Raw genomic sequence first — 27190 nt, 5'->3', positions numbered from 1 at the left:
CCCCTATTTTGCAGTGGAGTGGGGATCATGTTATGATGGGTTTTGTTGCAGGATTACCCAAGACATGGAGAGGATATGATGATTTGGTAATCATTGTTGGCGACGACTTGCTCCCTAGTTATCGATTTGTAGGGCAGATTCTTTTGGATTGAGTAGCAGGATTATACTCTAGAGGGATTTCCGGATTGGATGATGTATCTCTGAGTATAGTATTGGATGGAGATCAGTGATTTCACATCATGGTTTGACTGTGGTTATAGCAGACTTTGGATTAGGAGATTCGCTTTAGTATATATTTTTACCCTCAGACTGATGGATATTTCAAGTGCCTTATACAGATGTTGGGGGATATGATGATAGTGGATTTTGGATTTCCGAGGTAGTTGATTTATCCCACAGTTGGCTAGGTAGCAGTTTGGGAGTAGCAGATGTAGGGTGAGCTTATAACCCACATAGTCATTCTTTATGGTTGGAGATTTGTTCATTATACTTGGATGGAGTGAAGTATGAGTTTGTTGCTTAGTAGTTACACTTGGATGAGGATCCCTGAATTGACCAGTAAATTTGGGGACCAAATTTTTAGTAGTGGGGGAGAATGTAAGATATTGAAAAATTAAATTAATAAGGTTATATGGGAAATAGCCTTATAGAATTTTTTCGGAAATTTTAGAAATTTTCTAGGAATTTTTCGGAGCTCGTATGACGGGTTTTGAGGGGATGAATTGACGGGTCCGGATAAAGCCTGTTTGGGATATCCCGTTTAAGTGAGGAGATGTTTTAATTATAAAATCTTTTTCCTTTATTTTTCTCGGACCCATCGCCGTTTTCCCCCAAACCTTTGCGATCCCAATCCCAAACCCTTCCTCGCGCGCGCTATGATGCCACCGCGCTGATAGCCGGCCGCCGCGAGGACACCACCGGCAACAATCTCCTTCTCCAGCGTGTCTCGGCCGAGTCTCCCTCTCCCTCCCGAGGCGTAGAGTTTTCCTTCCCCTGCTTCTCTTCCTCTCTCGCACGAATGCCCCGACGCTGTCGGTGCATGTCCACTACTGCGATCGCGTCCTCGTCGAGTCGCCGGAGAGAATGGCGTTGGTTTTCGGGGATTACCGACCATCTCCGACTGAGAGGTTGTCTTCTCGGCAGTTTCTTGCTCGCGGTCAGCAGCAGCTCGGTGTCTAGGGCACAGCCGGGGGAGTTTGACTCACATCCCCGGCCGATCGATCGTTTCCTCCTCAATTTGTTCACTGGGGATTGATCTGTAGCTCCACACCTGCTGGATTGGATCGGGCGACATCATCAGAGGTGATCTATCAAGGTAAGCTTCATCCGGATTCATATGGATTCAGGGTCTTGCCCTAATTGTTTCCAATTTTTGTTCTTCTTTCTGTTCTGGAATAGAGGAAGCATTGGATCAGTATGTGGTGGACCTTCCTTGTTGCCGACCATTTCCAATTCCACTTCTTGAAGTTGTACAGGCCTCAGGTGAGGAGGTGAGGGTTCTATTGAGGTGAGTAAGGTCCGAATTATTAGGGTTTTCAGCATATACACTGTTGTACAAACTGAGCTATGGATTAATTCTTGGAAGAATAGATGTGTGGGTGCTTTTGTAGCTTATGGACAGGGATCTTGGTGCCGTGAGCTACTGATTTTGGTTGCCTTATCTCAAGGTGAGTGTATTTCATTGATGTACTTCTGATTCTTAGTAGTATGTTACTCAATTAGGTCTTTTTATGGGTTGTAGGACTTTGTTCTTGCTTAGATATATTAGCATGTATTGTTGAATCCATGTTGATATTAGATTAGGGGTTTTGGATTGGAAACTATGGATATGGGTGAGAATTTAAAGATGAATCATGTTGGAGTTTGTGGTTGATTGTGGTTTGATGATTTGGTTGATAGGTTCATTGGATGATTATCGAATTGGGAGATATTGATACGATGTTGGATAAAATTGGGTTATTGATTTGGAGGAGTTTTGGAGATGTAACATGTATAACCTAATTTAAATAAGTTGTATTATGATTAAGGTTAGTTGGAGGATTAATCCTTAATCATGTTTGATTAGGATTATTCTAATTAGGTGGGGGAAGTTGCTTAGTTATTTACTTCGTATGTAATTAGATAAATATACTATGTGATCGCAGGACTTGGATTCGGGACGAGCGTCTTGGCGTGGGATTTCAGGACGTGATCTACGTATAAAGGCGGGTATTTCTTCCTTGGCTCTATGTACATTTTTATTGAGCTTAGTGCATGGTTATTATGTGATGGTTTAGGCTGCTTTACCTTATATCGTGTTCGTTGGTTACTTTCCTGCTTGATACTTATGCTTGACCCTTGTGATGATCTATTTAATTCTTATACAGTCTACTCTTTGGATTATCTATACTCTGTGGTATTTGTGCACATGTAGAGTGTGTATGGTAGTGTATGGTTCGTTGGCAGTGTTCATATGATGATTGTCCATTTGTATGTCGTGTACACATTTGTCCGGTGTGATGATTGGAGGGGTTGTGTTGATTGTATATTTGTTGTATATACATGTGTTTGATCTATTTTTATTGGAGGATATAGGTTGATTATACTTATGTTTTGTGTACATGTGTCTTGTGGGGTTATTGGAGATCTTTGGTTGATTATACATGCGTAGTTGTGCGCATGTGGTTGGTGGTATATATGGAGGTATTATGACGATTATACTCATATTGTGGGGTACTCATGTGGTTTGGAGGTTGCATTGATGATGACAGTGTCGGTATCATGATTATATATGTATATATATCATGTTCATCATTCATTGCATCTGACGATTATCGTCTTCCTTGTGGTTAAGAGAGTCGTCAGTTGTTTATAGCCGTCCTTTCGACCACTATTGGAGAGTGGTAGTTAGGAGTGGAGCTAGTCCTGTCGCGCTCATTCAGCCGCTCAGTGTTCTGTCAGCCTCGACCACTCTAGAGTAGTGGGTCTTAAGGGTACAGTAGTCAGAGGATTTGAGTTATGAGTGGTCAGGGACCCTTAGCTATGTAGTTATATAACTACTTAGCTGACCGTCCGCTTCGACCGCCTATAGCGGTGCATGTACTGGAGGCTAGTACGGTTTGTCACGGACCCAAGCCTCTCGGCCATACAGGGGTCGTGGTGTCTAGAGAGGTGGCGGGGGTGACCATGGAGCATGCATGCACATTGACATTTGATGCGCAGTGCATCTTTGGAGATATATTTGCATGCATGCCTAGTAGATATTAGTTGCATGTGTTTGTGGTATGTTGTATTTGTTTGCGATATGATTGTTGCATATGGTTGTCATGCTGCATACATGTTATTTATTTTACATGTATTTGCAGTCGTATTTATATTGCACAGGTGTCACGAGTAGGTCTGTTGCAGATATGGTGAGTTTATTGATCATTGTACCATGTGTCGTCTCTAGATTGGGTATGTGTTTATGATCTTGTCAGTTATTGTATGTGCAATTTTTGCATGTCAATTATGGTCGTTATATCATGTGAGATTGTTGATACTGGTAGTTGTGTTTATTGGGTATGTTAGTATGATCATGTTCTTTATTTCCCTGCTGAGACTGTATACCTTTGATCTCTATGTTTATTTATAGTCCATGCACTATTCTGTCTATTACCCGCTGAGTTACCTATACTCACCACTGCATTTGTACATTTATGTTTTCAGGTAGCAGGTAGATGGTTGGTATGTCGCTTGGAGTATCCTGTCTGCCGGGTCCTACGTCACATCCGAAGAGCGTTTCGGGTTTCCGCTTATGTTTTACTTGTATTCGTTATTTGGTGCATTCGGTGTTTGTGGTGTATTTGGTGTATTTGTGTTGTTGTGGTTGTTGTATAAAGCCTAGCTGGCTAGCAGTGTGTTGATTGTGTTGTGTGGGCTTTCCTTCATTTTTCCGCTATGTTTTAGTACAGCCGTGTGAGCTGTTTTATATATAACTGCGTGGTTGTGATTGTTTCATTCCAGTCGAGTGGGCTGTTATTATAACTGCGTGATTGTGATTGTTTTATTCCAGCCGAGTGGGCTGTTATTATAACTGCGTGGTTGTATATATAAATATTCCAGCCGCATGTGGCTGATGTATTTTTCTTGTATTGATGCTTTAGATTGTCACCGGTACAGGGGAGATGCTGCCGGATTTTTTGTCTGGCAGAGACTCCTTTGGGGGCATGACAAAACCAGTTGGAAAGGAGTAATCCCTGTAGCTTCTCGAGGTGTAGTATGATATGCCCAAAGAACACTGGGCAATTCATCTATCTAGCTGCCTCCAACATGATCCAGTTTGGTTTTTAGACCTCTGATAATATCTCTGTTGGTTACTTCTGCTTGGCCATTGCTCTGTGGATATGCCACAGAGGTGAATGCTTGAGTGATACCATAGCTTTTACACCAATCTAAGATTCTGTCTCCTTTAAACTACCTTCCATTATCAGAGATTAATTTATGGGGAATATCATATCTGCAAACAATATTCTTCTATAAAAATTTAATAACTGCATCTTCAGTAATTCGAGCTAGTGGTTCTGCTTCAACCCATTTAGAGAAATAATCTACTGCTACTAATAAAAATCTTCTCTGTGCAGTTGCCATAGGAAATGGACCAACATATTCATGCCCCATTGATCAAAGAGGCAGGAAACTATAGAGGTTCTTTATAATTGTGTAGGATGATGTGGAATATTATGATGTTTCTGACAAGAAAAACAAACTCTTACAAATTTAGTGTCATCTTCTTGTAAAGTAGGCCAGAAATATCCCGCTAATAAGATTATGTGGGCCAAGGACCTCCCACCTATATGACTACCACATGAGCCCTGATGAACCTCTTGTAGGATATATTGTATATCTTCCGTCCCAATATATTTAAGTAAAGGTCTAGAGAAAGCCCTTTTATATAACTGCTCCCCTATCATAGTATATTGAGCAGCCCTCTTCTTAAATATCCTTGCTTGTTCTGCATCAATTGGAAGAAAACATTTTTATAAATATAATATAATTTGTGCCCTCCAGTCACCTTGTATCTCTACATCAGCCTGTCTCTCAATACAAGATACTAACAATGTCTGTTCAACTGACCGATCCAAACTCCATAGCGTTATAGCAGAGACCAATTTAGCTAATTCATCCGCTACTTGATTCTCAGCTCGAGGAATTTTTTGTATATCTATTTCTTGAAACTGAGCTTTCAATTTATCAAATGCCTCAGCATATAACTTAAGTCTATCATTATTAATTTCGAAGTTACCTGATAATTGTTGGGTTGCTAACTGAGAATCAGAATAAATGTAAACCCGGGCTGCTCCCACATGCCGAGCAGCTTGTAATCCTGCTATCAATGCTTCATATTCTGCTTCATTATTAGTGGCCCTATAATTCAGCTTGATAGAAAGTTGAAGCTTATTTTCTCTTGGAGATATAAGGAGAACACCAATCCCACTACCTTGTCTGGTTGAAGATCCATCCACATAAATTTTCCAGGTATTTTCTTCTTCAGGACCTTGAACTTCTATGATGAAATCTGCTAGAGCTTGTGCCTTGATGGCCGAGCGAGGTTGGTATTATTGGTGCAGTTAACACTAACGGTCTAACTCAGGTTTTGATGAATGACAAACCAGGTTAAGTTATGTTTGTCGTTATCTAACACTCTGAACGAGTGTGCAGGCTAAGTCCAGACAGGTCGACGAGCTGACCGAATGTCTGGCACTAAGTCCAAGCGGGTCGACGGGCTGACCGGACACTTGGCGAGAAGTCCAGCTAGGTCGACGGGCTGACCGGATAGCTGGCGAGAAGTCCAAGCGGGTCGACGGGCTGACCGGACGCTTGGCGAGAAGTCCTGCTAGGTCAACGGGCTGACCGGATAGCTGGCGAGAAGTCCAGATGGGTCGAAGGGCTGACCGGACGTCTGGCAGGTGAGTAAAGGTAAGTCACTGGAAGGGAGTGACTGTGAAGACGCGTTCCCGGGAAGGGAACATTAGGCGTCGATCCGGCTTAGATCCATTTCGGACATCTAAGTCGAGATCGTGACTAGATTCCGGTCTCGGAAAGACGGAATCTAAGTCATACTCTTTTTGCCAAACTATAAACTGAACTAACACTCTGTTTTACAGGTTATAAATTATATATTTGCCTCGGACTAACCTTATCTTGCAGGAGAAGGAATTTTTAGAGAAAGGAGGTCTAGGCGCCCGGAAGGGATCTGGGCGCCCGGGAGGCAATCTTATCCTGAACGCGTCGTCGCCACATGGAGCTTGCTGGTTGGACCTGCCACGTCTCACCAGGGCCACCGGAAGGGATCCGGGGCGCCTCGAGCCTCATATAAAAGAAGGGGCAGGGGTGGAGCTTCTACAACAACTCAGAATCCAAGATCTGCTCCTCTATGCTCTCGCGACGCCACGAAAAGCTTTCCGACTCAGTGCTAGTTTTGTTTTCATTCTGTTGTCGGTATTTTCTTTCTCTACCAATTCTTGTACTTAAACTTTGTAATATTCGAATTGATAGTGATTGCCCACCGAAAGCGGTCAACGACCGCGGGCCTTGGAGTAGGAGTCGACACAGGCTCCGAACCAAGTAAAGTGAATTGTGTTAGCATTGTTTTACTTTTCCGCTGCGTTTACTCCTGTTCGAACGTTTTTCGATATTCACCCCCCCCTCTATCAAACGTCTACGATCCAACAGGTATTGGATGTCATACTCACTAAGTTCAATCATCCATTTGATTAACCGACCAGATGCCTCTGGATTAAGCAAGACCCGCCCGAGAGTACTGTTGGTCAACACAATAATTGTATGTGCTAGAAAATATGGGTGCAACCTCCGGGCAGTTAACACTAGTGCATAAGCCTACTTTTCGAGTGTAGTATATCTACACTCGGCTCCTTTTAATAAATGACTAGAAAAATATACAAGTTGTTGCTCTTTCCCTTCCTGTCTAACTAACACAGAGCCTACAGCATTTTCATTGGCTGACAGATATACCCAAAGAGTTTCTCCGACTACAGGTTTAGCCAACACAGGAAGGGTGGCTAGGTAATCTTTTAATTCCTGGAAAGCTTTGTCACATTCTTCATTCCATTGAAATTTGTTAGCCTTCCGGAGTATTTTGAAGAAATGGAAGCTACGATCAACCGACCTTGAAATGAATCTAGACAAGGCGGTAATCCGGTCGGTGAGTCTTTGGGCTTCTCTCATGTTGCGTGGTGGCTCCATGTTCTGAAGTTCTTTGACCTTGCTCGGGTTGGCCTCTATTCCCCGCTCGGACACCATGTACCCTAGGAATTTTCCGCCCTTTGCTCCGAACAAGCATTTGCCCGGGTTCAACTTGAGCCCATATTGCCTCAATGTTTTGCAAGTCTCCTCTACATCCCTGCATAGATCAGTATCCTGAAGAGACTTAATCAAAATATCGTCAACATATACTTCCATATTTCTTCCAATCTGTTTCTGGAAGACCTTATTCATAAGCCTTTGATAAGTTGCTCCTACATTTTTTAGTCCAAACGACATAACATTATAACAATAAGTACCTTCAGATGTTATAAAACTGACCTTCTCTTGATCCTCTTTAGCAAGAGGAACTTGATGATAGCCTTGATAGGCATCCATCATAGAAATATATTCACATCCGGTCATAGAATCTACTAATTTATCAATCCGGGGCAAAGGATAATAATCTTTCGGGCAAGCCTTATTGAGGTCACGAAAATCAATATATACCCACCATTTATTTCCTGGTTTAGAGACCAGGACAACATTAGCTAGCCAACTAGGGAATTGCACTTCTCTGATGTAGCCGACTTCCATCAATTTATCCACTTCTCCCTTAATGATCTGATTTTGCTCAATACTGAAATTCCTCTTTCTCTGCATGATAGGCCGAGCGTCTGGGAAGACATGTAAAGAATGCTCCATCACTGAAGGAGAAACGCCCATGACTTCTTTAGGCGTCCAAGCGAAGATATCATTATTTTTCTCCAAACATTGGACCAGCTCGATTTTCAGCGTAGGATCAAGATCGACCGCGACGTAAGTAACAGCTTCAGGTCGACCGGTCTATATCTGGATCTCTTCCTTCTCCTCGTAAACCAGGACAGGTGGTCTCTCTTGAATAGCATTAACCTCCATTTTTTGAATCTTTCGGGCGGCATTGGCTTCGGTTCTGACGATTTCTACATAGCACTTGTGAGTCGTCTTCTGATCACCACGTACTTCCCCGACCTGGTCTTCAACAGGAAATTTGATTTTCTGGCAAAAAGTGGAAACGACCGCCCTAAACTCATTTAAGGTCGGTCGACCCAGTATCACATTATAGGAGGAGGGGGCATCCACTACCATAAAGTAAGATCTTCTCGTTCTCATGAGGGTCTCCTCCCCTAGAGATATGGCCAACTTTATTTGACCGAGAGGTTGTACCTCGTTGCCAGTGAATCCATATAAAGGAGTCACTATCTGTTGAAGTTTGCTCGGGTCGATCTGCAGTTGATCAAAAGCTTTTTTGAAGATAATATTTACATAACTACCAGTATCTATAAAGGTACGAGAAATAGTGTAATTGGCTATCACAGCCTTGATTATTAATGCATCATCATGAGGTATTTCCACCCCTTCAAGATCTCTGGGCCCAAAACTAATCTTCGGCCCTGCTGCTCTCTCCATGCTACATCCTACGGCATGGATCTCGAGTCTTCGTGCATGTGCTTTTCTGGCCCTGCTGGAATCTCCATTAGTGGGCCTGCCCACTATCATATTAATGCTGCCTCAGGCGGTATTGCTCCTATTTTCTTCTTGTCGAGCTATCACGGCTTCAGGCTGAGCTTTCTCAGTCACTTAAGATGTACCGACCGGGGTTGATGATATACCCTGCTGAGGTTCGACCGAGCGATATTCTAATTTGAGTGGACTTTGCTGTCTGGGATATTGTTGCTGATAGTAATTTTGTCTCTGATATCGATCCCTATAAGCTCTTTTATTTTTCAAAACAAAATAGTCTTCTATGTGATGACTGCTAGTCTTGTGATAGGTGCACCATCTCCTTGGTGCTGCTTGCTATATCTCCATATGTTGTACTGCTTATGGACAATACTCTGGATGACGATAGGGCGGATGAACCACTCGAGGTCCCCTCGGTGGAGGAACAGGAGCGGGGGCCTTCTCCTTAACAGAGACAGGAGAAGAAGTAGTACCTTCTTTTCTGCGCGCAGCCTGAGCTTCTTCAACATTAATAAACTCAGTGGCACGCTCAATTAAGGAGTCAAAATTGGTAGGGGAATTTCTCACCAGATCTTTAAAGAAATCATTATCATTTAAGCCTTGAGAGAAAGCACTTACTAATATTTCTGTGGTAGCATTGGGCACATCAATAGCTACTTGGTTGAATCTTTTAATATAGGCTCTAATGGACTCCTTAGATGCTTGTTTAATTGAAAATAAGCTCCAGAGAGTTTTGTGATACCTCTTATTGCTGAAAAATGGTGTAGGAAAACCTTCTTGAAATCCTTAAACTTTCGGATAGATTTTTCTTGCAATCTCTTGAACCAACGTTGCGCATCTCCTCCTATTGTTGTAAGGAACATCCGACACTTTACTCCATCAGAAAATTATTGTAATAACGCTACATTCTCAAATTTCAACAAATGATCCTCTGGATCAGTAGTCCCAGTGTACTCGTCGATTTGCAGATTTTGATACTGCTTAGGAAGCGGATCATCCAGTACACTTTGGGAAAATGGAGAAACGACTTTTTCCGGTGAGCTATCACTAGCTACCATCATCTTAGATTTGCGCTTTTCTTTGTCTGGCGCCTCGCCAGATGATTCCTGAAATACAACCCTTCATCCCCCCTGTTCCAAAGGAGTACGAAGGAAAGCTCGAGGACGCCTAGTCGGGGAAGCAGTGGTCGGAGGGAAATATGCATGATCTTCTTCTTCCGGCTCCTTTCCCCTGCGGTGCTCAGTAGTCGAGATTGCCGGATTATGAGCTACTAGCAGAGTAGCTCCAGTATGAGCTTGTTGTTGTTACTGTTGTTGTTGTAAAGCCTTCTGTACATGAGTGTTGATGAGTAAATCCAAATCTTCACGACTAATGGTGAATAAGTTTGATTTTCCAGTGTCTTCCATCTTGCAGTCTCAGATTCAGGTGAAGTCCCACAGACGGCGCCAAATTTGATCTTGTCTGAGAAGCCTGACAAAACGGAAAACTGGGAGAAAACCTACTGCTGATGAAGAATAATACCTGTAGAATACCGATCATAGAAACCCAAAGCGGATTTGGGAGAATGAAGTCACAGGATGCCCTCCTTGTGTGAAGATACGAAGATGAAAGGAAAGCTTTGATGAAGAAAACCGAGATCTGGAGCTTCCAAGGCTTCCTACGCACAAGAGACCAACCAACACTATTGTTAGTGACCTAAGACCGGGGTGGGAATCCCTGGCTAGGCCCTCTGACGCTCAAGTCAGTGATCTCTCTTTTTTTGTGTGGAAAACCAAGAAAGAAGAAGAAGATGAATAGTAGTTGAAAACTAGGGTTGTGAGTGTGAGCCTCAACGTGAGCATACCTGGCCAACGGAGAGGATTCCCCCTTTTATACCACTTCATATAACCTTCGTAGTCATGAAGTGGACCCCGGTTTGTTAGAGTTTGTTATGAGATGACGTAAGCCACGTACTTGTTGATACAGTCTGACCTGGATGTTGTTTTGATGTTGACACTGATTTAAGTTTGAATCAGATATTAAATTAACTCAGATTAATTACTAATCAAGGTTGACTTGGTTAACCTGATTGACCTGATTGGGAAAAGTCCAAGCGAGGAGCTTGGCACGGGAAAGTCCTGGTGAGTGAAGCCAGGCAGTGGGAAAGTCCTAACTGGAATGTTAGGCAGTTGGAAAGCCCTGGTGAGTGAAGCCAGGCAATTGGAAAGTCCTGGTGAGTGAAACCAGGCAATTGGGAAGTCCAAGTGTGGAAGCTTGGCATGTATGGTCGGAGAGGGTTCGCTCTCTGGACCGTCGGGGTGAGGGCGCAAGCTTGGAAGCTTGACTCTAGACTCACGGCTTTGGATCGGTCCGCAGACCGATCCAAAGGTGCATAACGGTGATCGGTGCAGGGCCGATCCGGTTACTGATCGATTGCGGACCGATCGGGCAACACTCGAGCACATCGAGTGTATCGATCGGTCCGGGGACCGATCAGGCAACACTCGATAGCACATCGAGTGTATCTTGATCGTCCGGGGACCGATCGATAACACTCGAGCACCGAGTGGATACCGATCGGTCTTACGATCGGTGATCTGATCGGTCCACGCACCGATCGATGCCGATTCGCGTGAAGGGGTGGATCGGTCTTGGGACCGATCGAGAGAAGCTGATCGGTCACCGGACCGATCGATGGCGATAATAAGGCGTGATGGGTCTGCAGACCGATCCACAGGATGGCTTGTTTTGCATGCGCTTTCTCTTATTGTTTCGATTCGCAATTGCTTTTACCTATTTCGTTTCTAACCATCTGTTGTAAGCTTTACAAGTTACAGATTACTTGATGTTGGGTGAATTCAAATTAAGGATCATTAGTAGAAGGCGACGAAAAAGCTTTTGTTGTGTCTCGCTGCGGACAAACTAGTTTTGGTAGCAACGTCTCGTTTGCGATCTGCTGGCAGCCGCTTGACTTGTGCTGAAGGTTCAAGCTCAGAGGTACCAGTGGAAACGAGGATGCCATTGGTGGGAGCTGAGACAATCGGACAAGGAAGAAGCGTGATTGGCGACGTCGTGGATTTGCAGGGATTTGCTGCAAGTTTGGCAGAGATCCGTTACAGAGCAGAGAGGCATATGAAGGTGGAGAGGAGAGGCTCTCGTGACAATGCTTTTTGTGCTCTTGCTGTGAAAAACACTGTGAAAAAAAACTCTCTGGAAGATTGAAGCAGTGTGCTTGTTCTTCGCTGATTGTGGCTGTGAGCTTCCTTTGATCATTTCACTTGAGCCACTACTGTAAGTCTTGTGCTTAATTTCTTACTGCTGTTAAAGACTTTGTGGAGAGGTTACTCCACCGAGAAGGAGAATCCTTTAGCCGGATAGCTTCCGGGGTGTGATCTACCGAAAGATCAAGAGGATTCGTCCACCTTACGGACACGCCGAGGAGTAGGGGCAAGTTATCCCCGAACCTCGTAAATCTCTGAGTTAGTGTGCTGTGCTTTCTTGTTTTAGTTTTCTAATTCCGCTGTGCTAACAAAGTTCTTGAAGAAATTTGTGTTTAGTGTTTTTCAAAGAGGCTATTCACCCCCCTCTAGCCATCTAAGGTCCCAACAAGTGGTATCAGAGCGAGGTTCTCTTCATTTCGGCTTAACAACCCGAAGAGCAAAACAATGGCCATGAAGGAGGGATTTAGCACCAACCGTCCACCTTACTTCGAAGGAGCAGATTTTCAATATTGGAAGGGCCGCATGGAGTACTACCTCAAAACCGACATAGCCATGTGGTTCTCAGTCAAGGAAGGTTTCACACCACCAAAGGATGAAGAAGGTAAGGAACTCGAGTCGTCAAAGTGGTCTACCAAACAACTCCGCAAAGCACAAGCCGATGCCAAGGCTATGGTCACCTTGCAATGTGGAATCGCCAAGGACCAACTCGTCAAGGTAGGTCCGTTCTCAAGTGCAAGAGACCTATGGAACAAACTCATCGAGCTCCAAGAGGGAACTCGAGATTCTCGGATTGCCAAGAGGGACCTATTCTTGAATCAGCTCCAAAATCTAACCATGAAGGACAATGAAACGGTGAGTGAACTTCATGGGAGATTCAAGGAGATCATCAATGGTCTCCACTCCGTGGATGAACGGGTAGAAAACCGTGACCTAGTAAGGTACGCTCTTAAATCTTTTCCTAGGAATGCCTTGTGGTCATCCATGGTAGATGCCTACAAGGTATCCAAGGATCTTTCCATTGTTAAACTAGATGAATTTTTCTGTGAGATGGAACTTCATGAGCTTGCTAACAAAGGTCAAAAGAGAAGGGTATTGCTTTATTTGCAGGACCAAAGAGCAAGGATGGAAGAAGGAAGAAGGAAAAGAAGAAAGAAAAGGAGATTTCCTCATCCACCTCTTCTTCCGAATCCGATGATGAAAGTGGATCATCATCAAGCGAGATGGCGAACTTCGTAAGGAGGATTATGAGAAGAGGCCGAAGATACAAAGGAAAAGGTAAAACTAATGATCAAAATTTTGATAAATCTAATGTTACATGTTATGAGTGTAGCAAGAAAGGACACATTTGGAGCGAGTGTCCGAAACTAAAGAGGAAGGAGGAACGAGCCAAAAGGAAGGAGGAAAGAGCCAAGAAGAAGAAGGCTCTCAAGGCCACTTGGGATGAGTCCTCATCAAGCTCATCGGAGGAAGAAGAGAAGATGGAAAAGAGCACTCGGCAATTGGCACTCATGGCAAGGGAAGAGTCAGAATCCGAGAGTGATGACTCAAGCGCTTCAACCACGGCTTCATCATCTTCGGATGATGAAGAGGTAACCTCTTCTCATATAGAAAAGTGTTATAAAACTATCACTCACTTATCTACATTGCTTAAAAAGTCAAAAACAGAAAATAAATTGTTGAAAGAAGAAGTAAAACCTTAAGGACCCTTAGGGAAGATGAGGTCGATGACCTACATCTAGAAGTCCTTGAGGATGAGAACAAGGCCTTAAAGGGTGAGGTTGAGAAACTCAAGAAAATGCTTGAGAAATTCTCAACTAGCTCTAAGACTCTAGACATGATTCTAAATGCCCAAAGGGCGGTTTACAACAAAGCCGGGTTAGGGTATCAACCCAAGGAGTCGAGTTTCATTTCTCTAATGTCTAGAACTCAAAATAGTAGATCACATGTTTCTAGAGTTCATGGAACTAGGAAAGGTATGACCAAGGCATGGGTTCCTAGGTCTTTCGTTGTAGAAGCATTAGGTCCCAAGATTTGGGTACCTAAAACCTCTATTTTTCGTGTATTGTAGGCATTGGTCGAGGGAGAGCATCTATCAACTTGGTTTGTTGATAGTGGATGCTCCAAGCACATGACTGGGAACAAATCACTGTTTACTACCATTCAAAATAAAAGTAGAGGTAATGTGTCTTTTGGTAATAATGGTAGCCTTAAGGTTGTAGGAATTGGAGACATTCATATATCCGAATGTCTTCATATCAAGAATGTCCTTCTAGTCAAGGGGATGACTTTTAATCTCCTAAGTGTCAGTCAATTGTGTGATACGGGTTACACAATTGAATTTCATTCAAGTCAATGTTTGGTTAAACACATTGACACACTTGACACGGTACTAGTAGGCACAAGGGTTGACAATATTTATCAAGTATCATTTAAAAGTGCTACTAATGCTTTGATTAAGTGTTTCATGTCGAAAGAAGAAGAGTCTTGGTTATGGCATAGAAGATTGGCACATGTAAACATGAAGAACATCTGGAAGTTGGCCAACCAAGGATTAGTGCGAGGCTTACCAAGCATCAAGTTCCACAAGACCAAACTATGTGATGCATGTCAAAAGGGTAAGCAAACAAAAGCTATCCATAAAGGTAAAAGCAATGTAAGTACATCTACTGCTTTAGATTTATTGCACATGGACCTATTTGATTGCAGTAGTGTAATATCATTGAATGGAAGTAGATATTGTTTGGTAATCGTTGATGATTTTACTAGATACACATGGACTTTCTTTTTGAAACATAAGGACCAAACTATAGATATTTTTATTTCCTTTTGTAGAAGAACTGAAAATGAAAAATCGACAACAATTAAAACCATTAGAAGTGATCATGGTGGGGAATTTCAAAATCATAGGTTTTTAGAGTTTTGTCAAGAAAAGGGATATATGCATGAGTTCTCTACTCCAAGGACCCCACAGCAAAATGGGGTTGTGGAGAGAAAGAACCGAGTCCTACAAGAGGCTGCACGAAGCATGCTTCATGAGTACTCACTACCGAGCTACTTATGGGCTGAAGCTGTGAATACAGCTTGCTATGTGCAAAATCGAGTTTTAATACATAGGTTTTTAGGAAAGACTCCCCATGAACTTTGGTTTGGGAAACCGCCTACAATTAAACATCTTAGGGTGTTTGGTTGTAAAGTGTTTATCTTAAACACCAAGGACCATCTTGGGAAGTTCACGGCTAAGGCTGATCAAGGGATACTGGTCGGGTACTCTCTTACCAGCAAAGCCTATCGAGTCTACAATGAGAGGACTAAATTGATTGAAGAGTCCTCGGACGTAGCATTTGAAGAAATCCCTAAATCAAATGATCAATCAAGGGATGTAGGAGAAATTCAATTCGAACTTAGAAATCTAAGTTTGAATGATCAAAACATTGGAAGAGTCAAAGTTGACTCTGAAGATGATGAGCAAAGGCAAGAAAGGGCTCAATCTGATCTCTTGCCTGTGCCGAGTGAGACCACTCATGAGGCACCGCCAACTCCAAGGCAATCTAGGATAGTCTCTAGTCATCCACAAGACCAGATTGTGGGAGACATCCAACAAGGGGTTAGGACTAGATCATTCTTCAGAAATGAGTCGAATGAGGTTGCTTTGATCTCAGAAATCGAACCTAAACTAGTTGATGAGGCATTGCATGATTCTGATTGGGTCATAGCTATGCAAGATGAGTTAGGTCAATTTGAAAGAAGCCAAGTGTGAGACTTGGTTCCTAGACCTAAGAAGACCACCATTATTGGAACTAAATGGGTCTTCAAAAATAAGTTAAACCAAAAGGGAGAGGTAGTAAGAAACAAGGCAAGACTAGTAGCCAAGGGCTATAGTCAAGTTGAAGGCCTCGATTATGATGAGACCTATGCTCCTGTGGCACGATTGGAGTCCATTCGTTCAATGCTAGCTTTTGCTGCACATAGAGGTTTCAAGCTCTATCAAATGGACGTTAAATCGGCCTTCTTAAATGGTTTCATTAAAGAAGAAGTCTACGTTGAACAACCACCGGGGTTTATGAATACCGAAGCTCCAAACCACGTGTTCAAGCTCAAGAAAGCTCTTTATGGGCTAAAACAAGCACCTCGAGCTTGGTACGAAAGGTTGTCAACTTATCTATTAGAAAAGGGTTTTGTAAGGGGTCAAATAGACCCAACACTATTTCTTCGTCGAGATGGTGAAAATATTTTTGTAGCCCAAGTATATGTCGATGACATAATTTGTGGCTCAAATAACAAGGGCTATTTAAATGAATTTATCACTCACATGGAAAGTGAGTTTGAAATGAGTCTTGTGGGAGAATTGACATTCTTCCTTGGACTAGAAATCAAACAAACTAGAGATGGCATTTATGTCCATCAAGCAAAATACACTCAAGAGATGCTTAAGAAATTCTAAATGAGTGATTCTAAGGAAGTATCCACTCCTATGGCGACGATCACTCGTCTTGACAATGATGAGAGTGGAAAATCAGTTGATCTAACGTAATATAGAAGCATGATCGGTAGTCTTCTATATCTCACAGCTAGTCGACCGGACATACTCTTTGCTGTGGGCATGTGCGCTAGGTATCAAGTCTGTGCCAAGGAATCTCACTTAATTGCAGTTAAGAGAATTCTGAGATACCTTAAAGGCACAATTAGAGTAGGTCTTTGGTACCCTCGTACTGAATCATTTGACTTGATAGGTTATACCGACTCCGATTATGCTGGGTGCAAATTGGATCGGAAAAGTACGAGTGGGGGTTGCCAATTTTTAGGTTCATGTTTAGTTAGTTGGTCAAGTCGGAAGCAACATTGTGTTGCTCTCTCCACGACCGAGGCTGAATATATTGCCATGGGAGAGAGTGTATCACAGTTGTTGTGGATGATACACACCCTAGAGGATTATGGACTCTCTTATAAGGGTGTACAAGTGCTATGCGACAACATTAGCACAATCAACCTAACTAAAAATCCAGTCCATCATTCGAGGACCAAACACATTGAAGTGCGTCATCACTTCATAAGAGATCACGTAGCTAGGGGAGACATTGTGCTCACATATGTTGAGTCAAAGTCAAACCTAGCCGATATCTTCACAAAACCCCTTCCGGAGAATGAATTTAGTCATTTAAGGAGGGAGTTGGGAATGTGTTTGGCTCCTTAGGTCATTAGAACTTCACCATGATCAATAAGGACTATTAAAATGACAAGAGTAATTGGGAAACTGATTTGGGCAATTTGGGGACATCTCACACAAACGATAAGGTTTAACAAATTGTTTTTGTTTGCTAGAAATGGGGTGAGATGCTAGGAACAACCAATTTATTCAAAATGTACTATGCATCCCTTGAATAAGTAGGTTGAAGAGACATAAATTGAGTATGGGGAAGGTCATTACATAATTCATGTGTATTTGACTCCTAGATCTTACTCATATATTCCAACCAAGGAATCTTGGTTGGACTTTTGTCTAGAAATTATCTAATCATGATTGATGTGTTGATTGATACTTTGGATTGGTATCTTTAATGATAAGATGAGTTGATAATGTAAGAATAGTAATTTAGGATATATTTTGACAAATTTGAAACTAAACATGACAGGGTTGGATATTTCAGGTTTTGAAACTCTGAAATGTCTGAAACTAACTTGTAACTTAATAAAAAAAAACCTAGAATGTTAGGACTTTCAGAGCTTGCAATTAGGAAATGTTCTTGTTCATAGATGTTTAAGTTCTGTGTTCTGAATTTGAGAAGTTCTGAATTTTCAGAATTCTCGAGAGAAACGACTGCGAAATCAGTTGCTCGAATTCAGATATCAGAAATTTGAATTATCAGACACTGATCGGTCTCACGACCGATCAGGAGACTCTCTGATCGGTCTCACGACCGATCAGGAGACTCTCTGATCGGTCCACAGTCCGATCAGGGGTCCTCCAGATATCTTCGTGCTTTCTGTTGGCTCACTGATCGGTCCAGGGACCGATCAGGAGGTTCTGGCACGCGACAATGATCGGTCCAGGGACCGATCAGGAGAGTCTCAACCTCTTCAACCTCTCTGTTCGATCTCTGATCGGTCCAAGGACCGATCAGCTCTCTATGGTTCGCAGGAAGGCCCCTGATCGATCCGAGCACCGATCAGAGGGTTTCCTGATCGGTCAAGGGGACCGATCAGACCCTTTTTGTGTGCGTTAAACTCGATCCTGATCGGACAGCCGTCCGATCAGATTACACTGTGCGCTACCCCCTCATTAAATCCTCCTGACCTCCTCTCTTCCCGATCTTCTTCTTTCTCACAACCCTAGCCGACCGACGCCCCGACGCCCCTTTCTTCCTCCCGTATTCTCGACCCATCGTCTTCTAAAAGCCGAAGGTCAAAATGGCACCGAGGTAATCTCTCGATCTCTAATCTCTACTGTTATTGTCTTTGGCAGTTCACGTTATCATGTTTCTTACGGTGACTGTGGTTTGTGTTTGGTGGTTTGCCCATGGCCGGTGCTCTCTCTTTGTTTCCCATTGTCCAAATGGTTAGGAAGAAACCCACTAGTGGTGAGGGTACCTCTAAGGAACCAACCGAGAAATCCAAATCCAAGTCCAAAGCTCCTGCTACCTCCCGACCTCAACCGGCTAGTTCGGGGAGATTCCCCAACCAACAATTTGAAAAATCATTTAAGGAGAGGACTTTCAAATTACTCCCTTGTCGATCTGTTGATAAGAAGTTCATGCAGGAATCTTGTCCCTCTATTTTAGAAACCATTGCCTACTACAAGCTCGATTCTTTGGTTTTTCTAGAAAGGGACATCAACTTTGATCTAGTATCTGAATTCTATAACAACCTTCATCAGATTCCTGATGGTAGTTATAGAACAAGAGTGGCTAAGCAAAACATTGATCTCAACATAATTGCCTTCTTTGAGTATTTAGGTTGTCGTTTGTGTTCGGGGACGGTGTTCTCCATCTATCCTGTTTTGCCTGAACCCGTACCTCATCCTCTTAATGTCTCTTCTGACTCAATCTATGAGTACTTCTTTGGTCATCCGAGACTGGATGGTTTAGATGAGTTAGATGACGACTTTCCTACATTTGCAGCCCTTAGACTCTCTGCTCCTGACTACATCCTTTTCAAAGTTGTCACACAATGTCTTCTACCTATCACCTCTAAACCGTTGGCAGAAATTCGACCATATCACTGTCTGATGCTTTATGGGTTACGTCGACGTCTAGATTTTGATATTATGTCGAGTGTCTATATGTCTATCATATCCCATAGCGAACCGAGCGGCGACAACATCTATATGCCTTTTGGGCATATAATTACTGGTTGGCTCGAGTCCATGGGTATTGACGTCTCTAGGGGGAGGATAGTGAAGATGGTCAGGCAGGATTGTCGACTTGGGAAACGTGCGTTTTCCAAGTCCGGAATCCTAAGTCAGGATGGGCCGGTTAGGTGGAAGGATGGGAGGGCACTGGGTGAGCTACCACTTCCACGACAGGTTGCTCGTCCTCCTGCTGCTGCTGCATATGGCGAGGAGGATCCAGATCTGCGCTGGCAGATCGCTGAGCTGGAGAGCCGGTTTGACCGCCACGAGGAGATGGTGGCTGCAGAGTTCGATGGCCTGCGGCTCCAGATTGATCAGCGCTTCGATACTCTACAGAGACAGCAGTTGGCGACACATCAGGCATTTCTAGGATGGATGGCCGGCCATCCACCTCCTCAGCACTCTGCGGGCGAGCTACCCTCAGGCAGCAGCATGCCTCTTCAGGATTCCACTCTTCCAGCTGATGCTGCGAATGATCCTCTTGATGAGGATGTTGGCTGACATTCTCTATGTTTTGATTGTTTTGTTGATACTATGTCTTTGATATATTTATCTGAACTGGATGTTAGCTGTGTTTCTTATATTCATGCTATTTATAATGCTTCACTATTCATGATACACTTATGATGTTTCATATGCCATTGTTTTTCATATACCGTGTTTTTTTATGTGGATTAAGATTGAGGCGTTATTGGTTAAAAGGGGGAGGTGCTTGTCAGTCTTATTCATTATTTTACACCTTTTCGGTGTTTGACAAAGGGGGAGAGAATAATTAAGTTTAGAGACGATTTGACCTCTTTGAATCAATATAAAAAAAAGAGGAGAAGGTAACTGAGTTATATCCATCTTAGGGGGAGATCTTAATTTCCCTGAAATTATGGATATGAGAGTTTTTCTGATCTAAACTTAAATTGTGTTGTCAAACAACAAAAAGGGGGAGATTGTTGATACAGTCTGACCTGGATGTTGTTTTGATGTTGACACTGATTTAAGTTTGAATCAGATATTAAATTAACTCAGATTAATTACTAATCAAGGTTGACTTGGTTAACCTGATTGACCTGATTGGGAAAAGTCCAAGCGAGGAGCTTGGCACGGGAAAGTCCTGGTGAGTGAAGCCAGGCAGTGGGAAAGTCCTAACTGGGATGTTAGGCAGTTGGAAAGTCCCTGGGAAGTGAGGCAGTTGGAAAGTCCCGTGAGTGAAACCAGCAATTGGGAAGTCCAAGTGTGGAAGCTTGGCATGTATGGTCGGAGAGGGTTCGGTAGCACGTTCGCCGCAGGGGTGAGGGCGCAAGCTTGGAAGCTTGACTCGAGACTCAGCTTTGGATCGGCCCGCACCGATCCGGGCATGCAGACGGTGATCGGTTCAGATCGATCCGCTCGATCGATCTGCGCAGATCGACAGCAACACTCGCAGCACATCGAGTGTATCGATCGGTCCGGGACCGATCGCAAAACTCGAGCACATCGAGTGTATACCGATCGGTCCGGGACCGACGATAACACTCGAGCACATCGAGTGGATACCGATCGGTCTTCTTGACCGATCGAGTCCTGATCGGTCCACGCACCGATCGTGCTTCGCGCGATTCGCGTGAAGGGTGGATCGGTCTTGGGACCGATCAGAGACGAGCACCGCACGAACGATCAATGGTAGCGTGGATCGGTCTGGCGACCGATCCACAAGATGGCTTGTTTTGCATGCGCTTTCTCTTATTGTTTCTGATTCGCAATTGCTTTTACCTATTTCGTTTCTAACCATCTGCTATAAGCTTTCTCGAAGTTACAGGTTACAGATTACTTGATGTTGGGTGAATTCAAATTAAGGATCATTAGTAGAAGGCGACGAAAAAGCTTTTGCTGTGTCTCGCTGCGGACAAACCAGTTTTGGTAGCAACGTCTCGTTTGCGATCTGCTGGCAGCCGTTTGGTCGAAATCAGCTTGACTTGTGCTGAAAGGTTCAAGCTCAAAGGTACCAGTGGAAACGAGGATGCCATTGGTGGGAGCTGAGACAATCAGACAAGGAAGAAGCGTGATTGGCGACGTCGTGGACGGTTGCAGGGATTTGCTGCAGGTTTTGCAGAGATCCGTTACAGAGCAGAGAGGCATATGAAGGTGGAGAGGAGAGGCTCTCGATACAATGCTTTTTGTGCTCTTGCTGTGAAAAACACTGTGAAAAAAAAAACTCTCTGGAAGATTGAAGCAGTGTGCTTGTTCTTCGCTGATTGTGGCTGTGAGCTTCCTTTGATCATTTCACTTGAGCCACTACTGTAAGTCTTGTGCTTAATTTCTTACTGCTGTTAAAGACTTTGTGGAGAGGTTACTCCACCGAGAAGGAGAATCCTTTAGCCGAATAGCTTCCGGGGTGTGATCTACCGAAAGATCAAGAGGATTCGTCCACCTTACGGACACGCCGAGGAGTAGGGGCAAGTTATCCCCGAACCTCGTAAATCTCTGAGTTAGTGTGCTGTGCTTTCTTGTTTTAGTTTTCTAATTCCGCTGTGCTAACAAAGTTCTTGAAGAAATTTGTGTTTAGTGTTTTTCAAAGAGGCTATTCACCCCCCTCTAGCCATCTAAGGTCCCAACAGTACTTACAGAAAATGACTTTTAAGGAATCTTTCTTGTACCCCAGATGTACATTTTTTGTCATCTAGTACCTACAGAAGAGTCTAGAAACATTCTTCCCGCCGAGTTAGTCAACCTGTTATACGATGACATAAAGCAAATATTTTCATAAGCTATCCATAAATATCCTTAAAATGTTTATTCTTGTCCTGTCCTATAAGTTATATTTTATCACCCCCGTTTGGTTATCCTATCTTCACTATGTTGTAGACAACCCGATATTATACTATGGTTTATATCGGTTGGGATTGACCCTAGGTTTCGTACAGGTGAGTTATTATTTTTATTCAACACATGTCCTCTTCATCTGATAATATATTATAAATCCAGTACGGTCTTGTAGTTGCTCATTCTCGGACGATCATATACAAACGCCTAATATTAGTCTATATTCGCATGTGCTAGCTCAGACAATCCTGGCCGATATTGACATTTCTTTCTTAAGGTATATCCTGACTGATATTAGCCTATCCTTTCTTTAAGATATTATCCCGGCCGGTGTTGACCTATATTTTCTTAAGTGTGTTACCTTATTCGATATTTGCCTATATTTTCTTAAGCATGTTGTCTCAGACGATATTAGCCTACCCTTCTCAAGATGTACTCCGACTGGTATTAGCCTATCTTTTCTTTAAGGTATTACCCCGACCGGTGTTGGCCTATCTTTTCTTTAAGGTATTATCCCGGCCGGTGTTGGCCTATATTTTCTTAAGCACGTTACCTCGCCCGATATTTGCCTATATTTCCTTAAGCATGTTGTCACGGACGATATTAGCCTACATTTTCTTAAGCCCGATATCCCGAATGATATTTACATTGCTTAATTCTGCTATCTCTTTTCTTTCCCCTTTTCTCTGGGGACCTACTAAACCTAACCCATATCACCTACGAACACGCCAAATCCTACAAAGAGAAAACAAAGAGATGGCATGATCAACATATCATGCGAAGAGAATTCAAGGAAGGAGACTCAGTGTTATTGTTTAATTCAAGATTAAAGCTCTTTCCTGGAAAGTTAAAATCAAGATGGGTAGGACCATTCCAAATCAAAAAGGTTTACCCGTTCGGAGCTGTTGACATCTGGAGCGAGGAGCGTGGAGAATTTAAAGTAAACGAGCAGCGTTTAATAAAATACCTCCACAATGTGCCAGCAGAAGAAGATATGCTGATATACTTCTCAGATCCATGCCCACCTAAATGAGTTAAAACAGGGTCGAGCTAAAGACCTAAAACAAGCACTTCTTGGGAGGCAACCCAAGGGTTTTCTTTCATTTTAGTTCATTGTTCCTTTTATCGTTTGATTTCTCTAGTAAGTTCAAGTTGAGTACTTTTGTTATTTCTTTATTTTTTGATATTCGCTTTCAGGATGTGCAGAGCCTCCACGAGCTGGCCTTGAGCGTTTCATGGGCGTGGAGGCGTCAAAGGGACCAAAATGGCGAAAGGAGCCGCTTAAAGGAGTTGGTCGTGTGACCACACGCGGTCGTGTGGCCAGTGCAGAAAGGAGAAGGGCATGGGCCATGCCAATAGGCATGGCCGTGCAAGGCCACTAGTGGAGAAAAAGGCACAGGTCATGCCAATAAGCACGGTCGTGCGATCAAGGCAGGGAGAAAAAGGGAGTTGGCCGTGCCAACCGGCACGGCCGTGCAACTTCGGCCGAGTGGAGAAAAGAGGGGGCATGCCAATTGGCATGGCCGTGCAAAATCACCATGAAGGGGTCGTCCAACCCTACACGGCTCGACCCAAACTCCTCTTTTATTAGGGCACGGGTGTGTGGAAGCTTGCACGCCCGTGCTGCCACCTTCACCCTCTTCCCCATACCTCCTTTCTCTCCTCTCTTCCTCCAACTTACCAAGGTGTTACCACTCCTTCCCCCACATTCATCTCACTCTAATTGATCATCCGTGATGTCAAACTTCGTCAAAAGGAACTCTTGTCAAAGGAAAGGAAAAGAAGTGTTGGTCGTCTCAAACGAGGAGAATGCACGCTTCGAAGGTATATCAAACAACTTTGTCATTACTTTCTCTAATGATGATCAATTGCATCGTTATCATTCTTTAGCTAAACGTTCCATTTTAAGCACTAGTTATGGACCGAGAAACTTTAGAAGTATTGGGGTTTGGAAATGATATTGATTGGTTGCTTGATAGAACAACATAATGGAGTGCTTACTAGGAATTTTTGCATGGAGGACGAGCATTTTAAGCAACTACAGAACTGTTTTAAGAGTGAGAGAGAGTTATGCACATGAATGCTTGAATTTATGGAGGCTCATAGAAAGAGAATGGTTTGGAACGAAGATTTTAGGTGGTATATGAGGAACTTTCAGAGCAATATCGATGAGTTGTTTGCATATCATAAACGGGTAAGGGATCTGAGATGGGTGGTTGAGACTTATCCTGAACTTCCAGATCTCCCCAACCTTCGGCCTCATCGACCATTTTGATTTCATCGGGACGATGAAAAGTCTGAGTCGGGGGGGGGGGGGGGGGGGTTGTGTCTGTCTACATAACCTAAGTCGAGTCGAGCTTTCTTTTCTTTCTACATTTTATTTTGTTTGGCATATTTTATTAGTCTGTTTTGTTTATTCGCATTTTACTAGTTTCATATTTTTATTTGCATCTCATTTGCACTTTTCTTTGTTTATTCGCATTTTATGAGTTTCATATTTCTAGTTTTGAGGCATATTTGAGAACATCAAACCTTCTACTTTTTCTACTACTTGTCCGATAGCAAAATGACTAGCATTTTCTTAGTTTATGTGTTGTCAAGATAATGTTAGTATGTTTGGTGTATCTCCTTTCTCTATCTCTAGTAGCATGAAATAAGCTAAGTATTGTACAGAGTTTGGTATAAGTTTTAGCCTAACCTTAACGATCTTTATTTACACTACACTTAAGTACTTAAGCTTGAATAGTAGAAATATTTTTGAAATAGTTATAATTCATCCAAATTGTTTAGTACTTTTGTTCCCATGGTGATTTCTTATTTACATTTTGGTTATTGGATGACCCCGGATCATGGAAGCTCATTTGGAAAAATCTAAATCCCAACATATGCATCTCGCATGTGCGATTAGTGCTATTCTATAGCACCAAAAAAAATGAATAAGGGATAAAAAACAGTTGTCGTGAGTGGAAACTAACAATTCACCCCTTTGAGACCGAGTTAGGTTACTGGAGAAATGAATGTTATGTTTCTCTTGATTCTGAGAAGTATCCTTTGAGACCTTGTGTAATTTAAGGAAAATGAGCCAAATGTGTGGCAGGTAAGTGTCTATCACCGGGAACATTAGGAACTCAATTGTATGACGACTTAACTAGGACAGAAAAGTGAAACTTGAAAAGTTTGAGTTACTTATTGCACCGAGCACAAAGAACTTATGTTTAGGCCATACTTAGGTTACTCTACAATCATGCTTATCAATGAAACTAGTTGATAGAGTTAGGTGAATGTACTAGGGATTATGAAACACTGTCAGGCACTCATCAACATAGTTTGCAACGTTTTGCTTGAGGACAAGCAAAGGTTCAAGTCTGGGGGTGTGATGTGTGTAAATATTATGATCGTTTATACATGTTTTAACGCACATTCACTTGCTTTAAACGTATATATTCCTTGCATGATCACCTCTTTTATCATGTATTCATCATATATACTCTTTTGTTCGGATATCTGCTCTTTGTTTGGTTTTGTGTTGACAGGGACAACTTTTGGAGCGAAAACGGTGATTGTCAACGCATCGGAACAAAGCAGAGAGCACGGTCGTGCAACCTTGCACTGTCGTGTGGCCAATCCAGAGAGGGATCAGAGCACGGTCGTGCAACCTTGCACGGTCGTGCCTCACAACCAACAACCAAGCAAGGAATGACCATGCAACCCTGCACGGTCGTGCCCCCCATGACCGCAACCAAGCAGTACACGACCGTGTAATCCTGCACGGCCGTGTCCCAGGAGCCGAGCCCGGAGTTCACACGACCGTGTCAATTGGCATGGTCGTACAGCACAACCAGAGACCAAAAAGGGCACGGCTATGCCATCCTTACACGGTCGTGCCGCCGCCGCAGCGCCCTAGCCTAAAAAAGGGTTTTAACCCTTTTCCTCAAAGGGAGAGCCGAGAGGCGAGCCATCAATAGGAGAATCACTTTGGTGATGTTCCACACCATCTAGGACATCGGTCCAGCGATCTTTCATCACCACATCAACTCCAGAAGCAAAGGATTGGATCCGAAGATCACTCATCGTCGTTAGATAAGCATACTTCTTCTTTCTCTCTTCGTGTTTGAGAATTATATGTTTAAATACACTATGTCTTCGGATTTTTCTCCGGCGTCTATGGAGTAGAGTCCTTGTTCTAGGATGAGGGAGTAATTATGGATTGGTTTTGATGTAAGACTCGTATTATGCTTATATTTATTGGATGATTTTACTTGCTTTGTTTCGACTACTCGATCTCTATATCGTGTTGATTGATTGTGTAGGAATTGCTAACCTCGTAGAGGAAATATCTTAGATTGTACACCCGAGGGGCCCTAGTGATAGGGGTAACCCGTTCACGGAATATCTTAGATTTCATAGAGATCGTCTTTGTTTGGTGCTTAAGGATAGTTGCTTTAGCTTCCGATGAATGCATGCTGATGGACAATGAGTATAGGATAATATATGATAATCAATACCACCACAATGAAACCAAACTCTTAGAACTCTTCATAAACCAAGTTGATTACTTCTCGTTGCTAGTTCTCGTTTTCGCTTCCCAATCTCTTTTCCTAGATTACTTACAACCATCGATAGTGTAGTTAATCCTAAGTGTGCCATCGGTAGTGCTTATAACCAGTGCTCGTGGGATCGATAGTCTTTATTACTGACGACAAATCCGTGCACTTGCGGAATCGTAACAGACATTTCATCATAAGGACAATTTTTTTTCTAACCATGCATGGACTTTTAGGATATTATCAATTTTAGGGGGAGCTTCGAGTTATATTTTTAAAGTCTAACTTACAAATTTTCAAAATCTTTTCCTTTTTAATTCATTTTCAAAATTATTTTTCGAAATATTTCTGTAATTTTCAACTTAGTAGAAATTTTTCACAATTTTGCACTTCTCAAAATTTTCAAAATTATTATATATCTCTTAAACTACCTTAATTTTTATATATGTTTTTCAAAATTCTATTTCCTTTATTTTACTCTTCCTAAATATTTTTTAATAATGACGATACTAATTTTTCAGATTTTTCCTAAAAACTTTCCCTATGCTAAAATTTTATCTTTGCTATGTTTCTAAAATCTTAAC

The 27190-nt window shown here is 42.7% G+C and overlaps 1 pseudogene; it reads left to right on the top strand.

The window, feature by feature from the left end:
- Positions 1–1083: 1083 nt before the first annotated feature.
- Positions 1084–27190, top strand: part of LOC122022854 — a 74422-nt pseudogene continuing 48315 nt past the window's right edge.

Source organism: Zingiber officinale, chromosome 9B, assembly GCF_018446385.1.
Source record: "Zingiber officinale cultivar Zhangliang chromosome 9B, Zo_v1.1, whole genome shotgun sequence".
NCBI classification, from domain to species: domain Eukaryota; kingdom Viridiplantae; phylum Streptophyta; class Magnoliopsida; order Zingiberales; family Zingiberaceae; genus Zingiber; species Zingiber officinale.
Note: the sequence above shows the minus strand (reverse complement) of the source record. Positions and strands in the feature narration are given on the sequence as shown.